Raw genomic sequence first — 12,727 nt, forward strand, 5'->3', positions numbered from 1 at the left:
TGATGATGATGATGATGATGATGATGATGATGATGATGATGATGATGATGATGATGATGATGATGATGATGATGATGATGATGATGATGATATTAATCATAATCAGTGCATACTATATATCGCAAATCCACGCTCTACAGCATGTTCTATGCCTTTTGCAAGTACCTCAGCAGAAAACCATCCCTTTATTTGAATGTGTCATTTACTCTCTTTTTATGCGTTATCGTCTGTTGTACTGTTTTGTTTGTTTTCATCTGGATTTGAATCGGCTGATTGTGAAAGGGGTCTGTCGGGAGTTCATTTATTGGGGTAGTTTCGTGCTAGAGCTCGTTAACTTTCGTCCTGTCTGCGGTTTCAAAAAGATAAAATTTTAAAAACAAACCGCGGTTTTATATTCTCAGGCCCTTGAATGCAGGGCTAAAATTTGAATGACCAACAGAACCTAAAGGCTAATTAATGAAGGGGACTGTGAACCTGTCACGCTTTCTTCGATGTTACCCTAAAGTGTGTTAGAGAATCAGTGGAGATTTACAGCATACATATCAAACATCAGAAGCTGACCTATCTTCATCCACACCACGTTTTAACGCGTCCAATAGTTGTACTTTTGGAGACTCACATGAAGATGTCTAGACAGTCTTCGTAATTATTTTATAAGAATTCACTGCAGTGTGGTGACAGGATGGTGTCGCTGTCTCAAAAAGCGCAATGTGTAGGCTAGAATACTGTAAACCATGTTGTAGTAATTCTGTGTATGCACCAAAGGGCAAAGTTAAGTTGTTCCTGCATCTTATCCGGACATTGAGGATTGCCTTGTTAGTGAGACAACTTCCTGGGCCTTCGGCATATTGTGGGAGGGTGGCCAGTTCCTTTCCACTCCGCCCTTACTTCCCCAACTCGAAGTCAGTACCCAAAGGGTAGTGTTAAATAACAGGCCCAGATAATGAAACGTTTTAATCACTGGATCAAGATTTGTTTAAATATATATTTTGTTTCGTCGCTGGCCTCTAGGGGCGCCGTGACAAGCTATGTGTGCATTGACAAATTAATAAATGAGCTAAAATTATTTAACGTGGACAGAAGAAAGTAAACAAGCTATGGTATCTGTAGTGGTCGAAAGATTATCACGCTAAGTACGCTATTAGATCGTTATATAAACTGACACACATTTTCGATTCCGTGTGTTTACTTCATGAGCTAATCACCAGTACACATTCATGGGTCTTTTTCTTTTCGCTTATCTCCAGGGCTTCCAAACCGACGTCTGTGGGGTAGAGGTTAGGCCCTTCACTGCCGCATGTACGAGACCCGATTTCGATTAATTTCCTCATTTTTATCGAGCATCTCGGTCTTTCTACTGGGAAGTTGTATCCATTTCATCCCGAGTCGGTTCTGGCAGGCACAATTTTCCATTCCCAACTCTTCGAGTATAACTGACCAAGGTTTTTAAATCGCCACTAGGGTCCCTAACATCTAACAGGTATGCCGAAATATCAAGATAATAATACTATTTGGTTTTGTTGCCCTATTTCTATGCTATTAAAATTCTAAAACAATGAGAAGCAGTGGGCTCAATTATTTTCTAGATCCTACTCTTGTTCAAACAAAACTCACGGTTGACAACAGCAAAGTCAAGCAGGTAGAAGAGTTCGAATACCTGGGAAGCGGGTTGTCAGGCCCTCTTCGACGCAATCTGGATCATTAAGGAAGCGGACTTCAGACTCTATCTGTCAGGGCTAACCCGGGCTGAGAGGGATACAACATCCCAGCAGAAAGACCGAGATACAGACATGGGTGTTTGGCATTAAGCAAAAGAGTTTAGAAAATATCAGAAAGAACGTTAAACAATGGCGGGTACTCGGTATCTCTCAGTAGTGGTGACATTGTCTTCTAACAAACTGGAATCTGCCAGAGTCGGAGAACAACGTGTCCACACTCCACGTGTGTCAGAGCAAAGCTAGTGGAAACAAATCCAGTCGTGCATATGTATGGTATCGTAGTAAAACCAGGTTCTTGCCAATATAATGAAATCGGGGAATCCGACATTTTTCCGTTCATTGGGTACCTGTAATCAGTTTGCTTGTTTTTATTGGGGTTGGGATGTTTGTAAGTTTGTTTATTTGCTTGTTTTTATTAAGACCGTTTAATCATTTTTTTTAAACGATTCTGTTTGGATTTTCATTGAAAAACGTTGATCGAGGGCACAAAAAAGACGTAAATTAACCGTTGTCAAGGACACTCAAGTTTTGGAAGCACTCAAACTTTGGGGCATATTTTCTCACTAATGTTACCTCTGACAATAGGCGATCACCACTGTCTTCAATGGCAAATAAGTCGACTTTGCCCATGAAAGATAGACTTTGCTCATTAAAACGAGACAAATGAAAAAGCGTTAAAGTGATATCAATATCCCTATATCACAAAACATCGACGAGAGTCTGATTCTACCGTGTCGTGACAAGTATGAGTAAGCGTCCACTAATAGAGAGAAATTTGCTACAACAGCCAAATTATGCACCCCACCCCCCAATGATAATTTCCTAAGTGTTGTGCTACGAGGGTCGTTATTAATAATGTTAAGCGTCCATTGTACTAAGGTGATTAATTGAATACACTATTTCCTAAAACGAATCGCATGACGTCGCTTACTTATGCTAATGCCCATCTGCAGGGTTTTGGGAAGGCATAACAACTTTTCCACACAAGTTTCCTGTCATAGTTCTCCACATCACTTCTAATTGACCTTTTTTTCAACGATCATATATGACGCTATTAAATTTTCTTTTCACTAAGTCTAAGAGTCAACAATCATAATGTATGCCCATATAATATCATCTTTTGTCTTTGGCTCTGGGTGTTAGTGTCAACGATCATAATTCAGGCTTATAAATCATCATTTCCATTCAACTCTAGGTCTTTGTCTGAATTATATATATTCTGTTATAGTATATGTTATATGTGCATATAAATTATAAATGTGTATATTATTGTATATACATTGTATGAGGGTGCGGTGGCGAAGCGGTCAGTGCGCTCGTCTCCGAAGCGGAAAATCCGGGTTCATCCTTGGTTCGGACAAGGATCTTTTTCGCCCCCTCCTGTCCACCTTGTAGTAATGGGTACCTGACTTCGAGTTGGGGAAGTAAAGGCGGCGTGGAAAGGAATTGGCCACCCTACCACAATATGCCAAAGGCCCAGGAAGTTGTATCGCTAACAAGGCAATCCCCAATGTCCGGATCGGATGCGGGAACAAGTTTACTTAATAGATTATATAATATATGTGTGTGTGTGTGTGTGTGTGTGTGTGTGTGTGTGTGTGTGTGTGTGTGTGTGTGTGTGTGTGTGTGTGTGTGTGTGTGTGTGTGTGTGTGTGTGTGTGTGTGTGTGTGTGGATGTGTCCTGATCTTCAGGACAGCCTGGGGCGGAAGTGTGGGCACCAAACGAAGAACCCAATTAGCATTAAGATGAATCTATATCCCAAATCTCAATATTTACTCATCATCATCATCATCATCATCATCATCATCATCATCATCATCATCATCATCATCATCATCATTATCATCATTGTCATCATCATTGTCATCGCCATCATCATCACCATTATTTGGAAAACTGAGTAGGGGGGAGAGTCTTGCTTGATTTTCAGATAAAATAATATAAAAATGCAAAATGTTTAGAATTGGTTTTCTTGAAACAGCTCAACGTTTCGCCTCTTGGGTTTCCTCAGGAGCAATTGAGAGTAAAACTAAATGTATAATAACAAGGAAATAGGCCCAAAAATGTGGGTCGTTATCATCACCTTCATCACTATCATCATCATTGTATACAGAGAATTAAAAAGGATGAGACTTCGTAGAATTTCCTAAATATTTTATAACTAACTGGGCCCCTTTTCGTTGAAAGGAATGATCAGTGCATTACCATCAACTAAAAGTCATTGACCTATTATATTTACACTCTACTGGAATGGAGCAATAAACCTTGAGAGATGCAAAAATGTAAAAGGTCTAGATCTAGATCTATACTCTCAAAGCAAAATGCGCCTCGCGAAATATCGTTTCCCGCACTACCGCCGTGAAGAAGAGGCTACGTAAATTTCTTTCTTTTCCTAGTGGAATAATCACAAAGGCCAAAGATGGACGGGAAGTTTTTGTCAAATATAATATTATCATCTTTCTAAATTCTGGAAATGAATAAATAAAAAATTGGGCTCCGTCATGGAGACCTATCTATCTTTTTTTCAGGTACTTGCCAACTTTCAACTATGTAGCTGTCGTAGTTTTATGGGGAAAGGGACATATGTGTTTCCAAGTTGCCAAATATATAATAGATATCATCACATATCCAAAAGAGCAGCAAATCCTAGGTGTAATTTCTTTAGCAAAGGTAAAAAGATCAAACAAATCCAACAGTTTAAATATCTAGGATATATGATAACATCTGATACCAAATGTTCCACAGAAATAAAAAGGAGAATTACAATGTCTAAGGCAGGTTTCAGTAAAAATGAGCCCAATCCTGAAAAATAGAAACATCTCAATGAACACCAAAATGAATGTCCTGAAATGCTATGTTTGGTCAACCCTTCTATATGGCTGTGAATGCTGGACAATCACTGAAGACAGTGAAAATAAAATAGAAGCAACAGAAATGTGGTTTCTTAGGAGATTGCTAAGAGTATCGTGGAAAGAAAAGAGATCAAATGAGGTAGTGCTTAATGAAGACCACGTGGGACGCTCAATGTTAAAAACAATCAGGAAACAACAAATGCAGTTTTTGGGACACCTGAATAGACATAAGGGTCTTGAGCATCTAGCTCTCACTGGCAAAATTGATGGCAAGCGAGGCAGGGGTAGGCCCAGAACAACATACTTAGGGAACCTGAACAAATGGGTAACAGGGAAAGATCAGGGAAACGTAGCTTTTCTGAGAGCATCCGAGCAAAGGAATGAATGGAAAACCATGATCGCCGATGTCTGTCGCAGACCTGGCACTGGATCATCATCATCATCATCATCATCATCATCATCATCATCATCATCATCATCATCATCATCATCATCATCATCATCATCATTGTAGACTGCACAAAGACAAAACAACGGTGGATATTGTAAGATTTTCAAAATTCTTATATGTTCAGCGTTTCGCCATCTTAGGACTTTGTCTGAAACATTTAAAAAAATAATATTAATGACTAATTACTCACCATCAACATCATGATCATCATTGGTGTAAATCGTCTATAGTCTTTTTTAAAATATATCATTCATTATCAAACTGCTTCCCTTTTTGTTTTGTTTTTCTGAACCACGTGAATCTAACAGCAACTACTACATTAGTACAAATCATTCGTAACTTACAAATATTCGACACCAAGGGGCAAAAAAGTAAAAGGAAATCTGACTCCTCTTCTTGGCGTTTTTGTTGCGCACACAGGAACAGATGCAACCACAGACTTCTGTTTTTAACAGCCTATCAGAATCTGTTGAATTGAGGATCAACCGCGGAAAGTCATAGATTCAAAGGATGCACTAGAAGACGTCGAATCCTTCTATGCCGCTATCTTGGGAGTCTAATTGGAGGAACAATGGCTGCAATAGAGTCCCGCTCTGAAAAAGCATGGGCTGCTTTCATATCTTTAAATAGAAATTGGGGGACCAAGGGGTAAAGAAAGCCGTAAGCTTGCCCGTTATCAGAGATAAATAAAAAGGCCAGTAACTCCTGAAATGCATACCCAAGTAAACCTTTTTTTTTTTTATCGTATGACTGAATATTTGCCAGTCCGTTTCGTGGTGAATGTAGATTTCTATCTTTCTTTGCGTCCTTTTACGTTATGACTAACGATCTGAGAGCAGTAGGCATGATTCAGTGTTGCCAGATTAGTGGACATTAAGGAAATAGATTATTTAAGTACTACTTCCCTCCCTTCGCATCTTGACTTCCTATAGGGTGAGAAACAGTGAACACGTGTGGAATACAGGACGGTTTAAAGTGTTTTACAGTATTTAGGTGTGGTGGGGAAATTTTTATAGTAGGGAAATATTTTGAAATTCTAATTTTGCTCTTATGCCTTTCCGAAATATTGTAAACTCTGGTTAATGTAATTTACTAGCGGATTTAGACCCAGTTAATTTATTTATTTAAACGTTTTGACAAAGTGGACTACATAATTATGATCGGGTGCAATAACAAAAAAGATGATACACAGCACGAAGGGTAAAAGTAAAGTGTATCAATAAATTTTGATAATACCTATCTTAACAATGCATGGTAAAATTGAGAGACAAATGGCATCACTTATCTTTGTTTAATTGGAAACCCTTCTGTTCCGTCAGTTTGGACCGTATGTGTCATCAGTTTGGATATTCTGTTCTTTTGGTTTGGACCTTCTGTTCCCTCAATTTGGGATAATGAAGATCTCCAGATGTGTATTAAGTGAGCCAAACGCGTTGTCTGGACGTCTTAACTTTGATCGGTTTCTGATAGCTTGCTTTGCCCATCTGTTAGCAAACTTTGGTTCAACATAAATTGTATGGTATCGTGGTGGAATCAGGCGCTGGTAAAAACAATAGCATCGAAGAAACCGACATTTTTTCGGCTGTTTAGGCAATTATTGTAGATTTGTGCGTATGCGTGTATGCGTATGTGTATGTGTATGCGTGTGTGTGTGTGTGTGTGTGTGTGTGTGTGTGTGTGTGTGTGTGTGAGTGTGTGTGAGTGCAACACGCTGTATGGTAATTTTAAAACACATTTCTATGGGGATTTTTCTGATACGTTGATCAAAGACACACAAAAATGTAAATTTGTAGTTTTTAAGGAAACTTAAACTTTGAAAGTTACTCAATCTTGGCTGCCATTTTCTCCCTAATTTTACATCTGCGCCAGACGACCTATGATTCCTTCAATTGTGGAAACCTTGACAACCTTGACTTCTCTTTAAAACAGAAAGATATTTTTTCACCAACCGGAAGACGAGCTTTAAGAGGATACCAATAACTCCAAAGCCCATGTCACGCTAATGTCACCACTGAAACAAGGCGACCACACTTCCTTCAATAACTCCAAAGCCCAAAAATTGACGAGCGCCTGATTCCACCGTGTCGTCACACAAAGGTATCTACCCCTCCCAGCAACATGGCAAACGTAAGAAGAACATGCATTGCTTGGCTATTGTTTGAAACGGAGAAGAAGTTACAGCAACAAACATAAGCAATATGCAGTTCGTCCGTAGAGCTCGGTCGTGCAGTGCCGCCCAAAAATTTTTTATGTTCTATTACGTAAAACACCCACAATAATAAAATAAAAGAAGCCAGAAACAAACACTAGCTCAATATTATATCAAAACAAGGTCTTTACTGGCGCCATAGCTTTCATTTCTATGTATATAGCGCCGTAAAACATCAACTATGGCATGCCAAAGTCCACGCGCTTTAGCTAAACAAAAAAGGATATTATTCAATAGTGTATCATGGCCTATAAATCGCTCTTGGGGATAACCCAAGCGATCACGACACTCGTAGCGAGTTCGGCGGTACATTAATATTAATAAGACGGCACATCTCAAATGTGCTCCTGTCGAATAGTGCAGAAACAAAGCCCACAGTAGGCAGTCTGAAAATAAACACGAAAGACCCTACGCTATTCTTTGCCAATATTATGTGAGCCCCGGAGCAATCCAACGGAGTGCTCAAGTGAATTGTGATTGGTTCATTGTCTGTCTTGCCACTATTTCAAGTGACTCTATGACCGTGAACTTGAGGGAGGTGAATGTGACCGTCCTATGAGTTGTGCCTTTGAATGGTTTTGTAGTGGAGTAGTCAAAGTTATTACTTGAGTGTTCAGTTCCAATACAGGATGAACGAAATTGATGTTTAGCTAACAAACAAATTTAGCTCTAGAAATCAAAGCGACAAGTAAAAAGAATGAAAATAAAAGCACGAGGCCCTCCCTCACCAACCCAAAGATCCTAAAATTATACACCGTCTCATTTACTATGCCCTTGACTATCTTCAGCATGCGATAGATTAATTATTATTGTGCACATCCACTTTTTAACCCCACGAGCCGCCCCTGACAGTATGGTTTGCTGTTTGTGAATATCTGTCATAAAATACAATGACTTAGTGTGCGCGACTAAAGAAGGAAAAATCTATGTTCTTGCTCATCTTGACCTCAGTGCAGTTTTTGACACCATCGATCATTCTATAGTTACTGGACAATTGTCAACAACATTAGGAATTTCTACTACGGTCCTCGACTGTTTCACACATTATCTATCAGGATGGACCCAGTCAGCGGTTGTGCACAGAACTCGGTCAAGACAGTTTTGATCTTGTCTATGGTGCACCACAAAAGTCAGTTTTTGGCACAGTTCTGTATCATACTCTGTACACTTTACCTTTTGTGAACACTATTAGACAACGTTATCGAAATATTCACATGTTGTCCATGATGCGCCGTTGTATAAGAATTATCTTTTTTACCATCAGATGTTGTTTGGTTAATTTGAAACGTGGCCCAAGGCATTGATGACGTCAAATCATGGGTGTTAGACAACAAACACTAGCATAGGGAAGAGAAAACAGAGATATTACTATGAAATCCTAAGGGTATAGAATCTGGTGAGCACATAAGCTATAGAAATTAAGGGGTATATTTTACTCCAAAAGCAAAATAAAATCTAGATGTGTTTTTCAAACTCAAAATTGCCTATGAACTATCAAATTTCTCATCTATGTAAAATGTTGTATCGTGATCTGCGTAAAATTGGTCTTTCGTCTGTATTCTCTAATGAAAGCACATTGAAAATTATTATTTGTGAGGCTGTGTGGTGAAAAAAGGCGTTGTCAAAATATAGAAATCGGAGAAACAGTCATTTTTTCGAAAGTTTGGAAATTTGTATCGAATTTGGGGGGGGGGCGGGGAGCTCAGTCTCCTTTAATGTCCTTATAAAAACACATTTCTATGTGAATTTTATTGAAAAACGTTGATTAAAGGCACAAAATATGTTATTTTTCTGTTTTCAAGTACTCTTTAGCTATTGGAGTTACCAAACTGTTGCGGCCATTTTCTCGCTAATGTCACCACTGAAACAAGGCGACCACACTTCCTTCAATAGCAGATATTGTGAGTTCTATTCATGAGAGATGAACATTCAATTCATAGAAAGCAAGGCAAATAAATCAGCTGTCAGGTGATACCAATAACTCCACACGCACAAAAATTGATTGAAGACCGCCTTATTCCACAGTGTCTTGATACATTTAATCTTTTCTGATCTCTCGCAGGGCTTACTGTAAGTCTCTCTTTATTCCTCTCTCTCTCTCTCTCTCTCTCTCTCTCTCTCTCTCTCTCTCTCTCTCTCTCTCTCTCTCTCTCTCTCTCTCTCTCTCTCTGCCCCCCCCTCTCTCTCTCTCTCTCTCTCTGCCCCCCCTCTCTCCCTCTCTATCTCTCCCCCCCCTCCTGTCTCTCTCTCTCTCTCTCTCTCTCTCTCTCTCTCTCTCTCTCTCTCTCTCTCTCTCTCTCTCTCTCTCCCTCTCTCCCTCTTTGAAAACCTCACAAACGTCATCACTTTGAAACTGCAGTGCTTTCAATGCCAAGCTGTGAGAACAGTGTACCAATCGCGCGAAAAGGACCAAATCACCCCTATAGTATGAAAACTCCATGCTAAAACTACTTATAAGGATTGCTGTCCTTTGCCATAAATGTTAATGTGTTATCAATAATGCCAACCCCCCCTTTGTTTTTTTAAGTAACCTCACTCAAGTGTATGCTCCACCAAGATCAGCAGATCAGTCTCTTATGAGAACACCAAGGACATGAAGTCACAAACTCTCTGGAAGGTCCTTTTCTCATTAAACTCCATCTATGTGAACCTCTCCCTCATTATATTTCAGGAATGCGGAGTTGAAGGTAAAATTTAAAATTGTTTTAAACGACATCTGATTAAATGTCATCTCCATTGTTAGTCATTCTTAATCATTGTACTCTTATGTCCATTATGTTATCGTTAATCTAAATCGCGTATGTACGTTGGTTCATTTGCTTGTGTGTTTTGTTTTGAGCTGAAGGTATTGTTTTTATGCGGGAACAGGTGCAATAGAAATCATCATCATCATCATCATCATCATCATCATCATCATCATCATCATCATCATCATCATCATCATCATCATCATCATCATCATCATCATCACCAAATATATGGTAATGTTCCCGCTCTTCTCCGTGGTTAACTTAACAGAACAGTGATTGTGACAGTATTAACCGTGGGTGGTTGGCGGGTGCTCTGATGTGGTCTGCTTCTTCTTTCCTATCCAACATCTATTGTCCTTAACTCTGCCCCTTCTTTTCTGTTTTTGTTACTCTCTTCTTGTAACACCTCTAATCTTCTGCACTTACATGACCTTAATGTGTTGCAAGGGCGATAAAACATTTACTAAAATAAACAGCATTCATCATGAGTATTTGTGTGGCCAGCCGTGAATCAAAAAACCACTCAGATGTTCCTTATATTTAGAGAACTGGGTTTTCCCGGTGAGAACACGCGCACCGAAAAAAATATAATTATTCCAAACCTCCCACACACCTCTTGTGAACGTTTCACTTTTTGCTCTTTACCCGACGCTGGTGAAACCATGTTAATAAGGTACACCCCCTTTTGCTGTTATTAGTCGAATTAGCGCGGACGCACAACGGATAAATTAGTCAAATAAGCGTCGCGTTGCTGGGTGAGGACTGACGACAAGGCCGAGAAAATTGTTTTAATTACCATAATATTGCGATGCCCTGACCCCGAGAGCGGCCTTTTATTGCTCGAATCATTTCGTATTTTCAAACATAAGCCATTAACCAGCTGCCAGAAGGAACTTTTCTTTTTTGGTCAGATGACTAGGAAATTATATAATTGTGAACAACGCAGAAAGAAAATAAAACATAAGAATAAATCAACATAAGAATAGAACAAAGTGATGATGATGATGATAAGGATGATGATGATGATAATGATGATGATGATGAGGAGGAGGAGGAGGAGGAGGAGGATGTAGTTTAGTCGTTAGGCTTTCTCAACGGTTAAGTAATGGGTTCGAATCCTGTCAGGGGCCCCAGATGTCGTGTCTTTGCGAAAATCACTTTACACACAATTTCCTCACTTCACCCAGGTGGAAATGAGTATCCGGAAAAAAACGACGAAAGATTTTGCCGTTTTATTAGTGCTTGAGTGTGTGCAATTAGCAGTTTGCACTGTTTTCTTAACGGGACACTAAGAATACTACTAAATGTTCTAGATTCTCTTGGGTAATAATAGTTGTAAAACGCATAGAGCGTGTTGTAGAGCTCGGATATTTGTTATAGTAAGAGAGAGAGAGAGAGAGAGAGAGAGAGAGAGAGAGAGAGAGAGAGAGAGGGGGGGGGGGTGTATGTGTGTGTGTGGGGAGGGGGGGTGCGACTTTTTCTCAACACATATTATCAAGCTGGAATATTAAAGGGTATCCCTACCTTGAAAACCAACTTTTTAATCAGAGAACCTGTGAAGTTAGTAATGGTATATGTTGATACGTATAGCCTAAATTTTCCACTCTTCTTGAACAAGCTCACTTTGGAGACCTCTGAACTGATTACGAGTGGTCCCATCAATATGAACACTAGCTAGCTGTAAAATTACACGTCTTTTCTCCCGTTTGCCTTTTAAAAAATCGTCCAGGTAGTACAGTTTTGAAATTTTAGGAAAATAAAATTATCAACAAAATTCAAGATGGCCGCTGTTTTCGTGGTAAATGAAGAATTTATGAATTGTTTGAAGGTGCATATTCTCTTTTCTCCTCACAAGTATCAACATATACCATTACTAGCTTCGCAGGTTGTCTGGTTAAAAAGCTGGTTTTCAAGGTAGCGATACCCCTTAAATGACTAAGATTCAAATACTCATTGGCTTTGGAAAGGGGGGAGGGGTAGAGATCGAGGGGAGAGGAGGGGTGGTCCTTGAATTTTGGGTTGTTTGAGGGAGTCTTTAACCTCCAAGTAAAGCTAATTAATAGCTTGTGGTGTCCCGGAAATTATACGATTTTTCCATATTATAATTGGAAAATGCTTTAGACCTGACAAACCAAGCTAGTTAAGGTCATATTGTGCCTTATACATTTTTAGAAAGTAGAATGCAAACAGGAATTAGACCTCAATTAGGAATTAGGAATTGCAATGTTTGGCTATATAAAAATCAGGATAAACGAATAGAAATAGCGACTCAAATTACGGCCGATTAAATCGGAGAGAAAAACACAGGACGAAACTTACGGGCGATTTATTTGGCTGTTGACACTTGGACGGTTAAGAATCTTTGCGTACTCGGATTGGTGCTATCGGAGGTAGACATCTAATTCGGAGGTTCTGCCTCTTAAATTACCCTTAAGTGTTGAAATAAAGACGTAGAAGTTGGGAGGAGCGACGGAAGAAGAAAGAAGGGGGGAAAAGAAAATGGGGAGGGGGGGGAAAGGAGTGAAGCAAAAAGGAAAACTATGATAAAACAATGACAGTAGAGGCAAGAAAAGGAGAGAAGGGGGAAGAACAAAGAATTGGGGGGGAGGGTTGGAGGAGGGGGAGGGGAACAAGGCATGGGGAAAGATTAAGAATGGAGGGAACAAGAAAAAGACGAAGAAGAAGAAGACGAAGAAGAAGACGAAGAATAAGAAGAAGAAGAAGAAGAAGAAGAAGAAGAAGAAGA

The sequence above is a fragment of the Aplysia californica genome, unplaced genomic scaffold, assembly GCF_000002075.1.
Source record: "Aplysia californica isolate F4 #8 unplaced genomic scaffold, AplCal3.0 scaffold00179, whole genome shotgun sequence".
Taxonomy (NCBI): Eukaryota; Metazoa; Mollusca; class Gastropoda; order Aplysiida; family Aplysiidae; genus Aplysia; species Aplysia californica.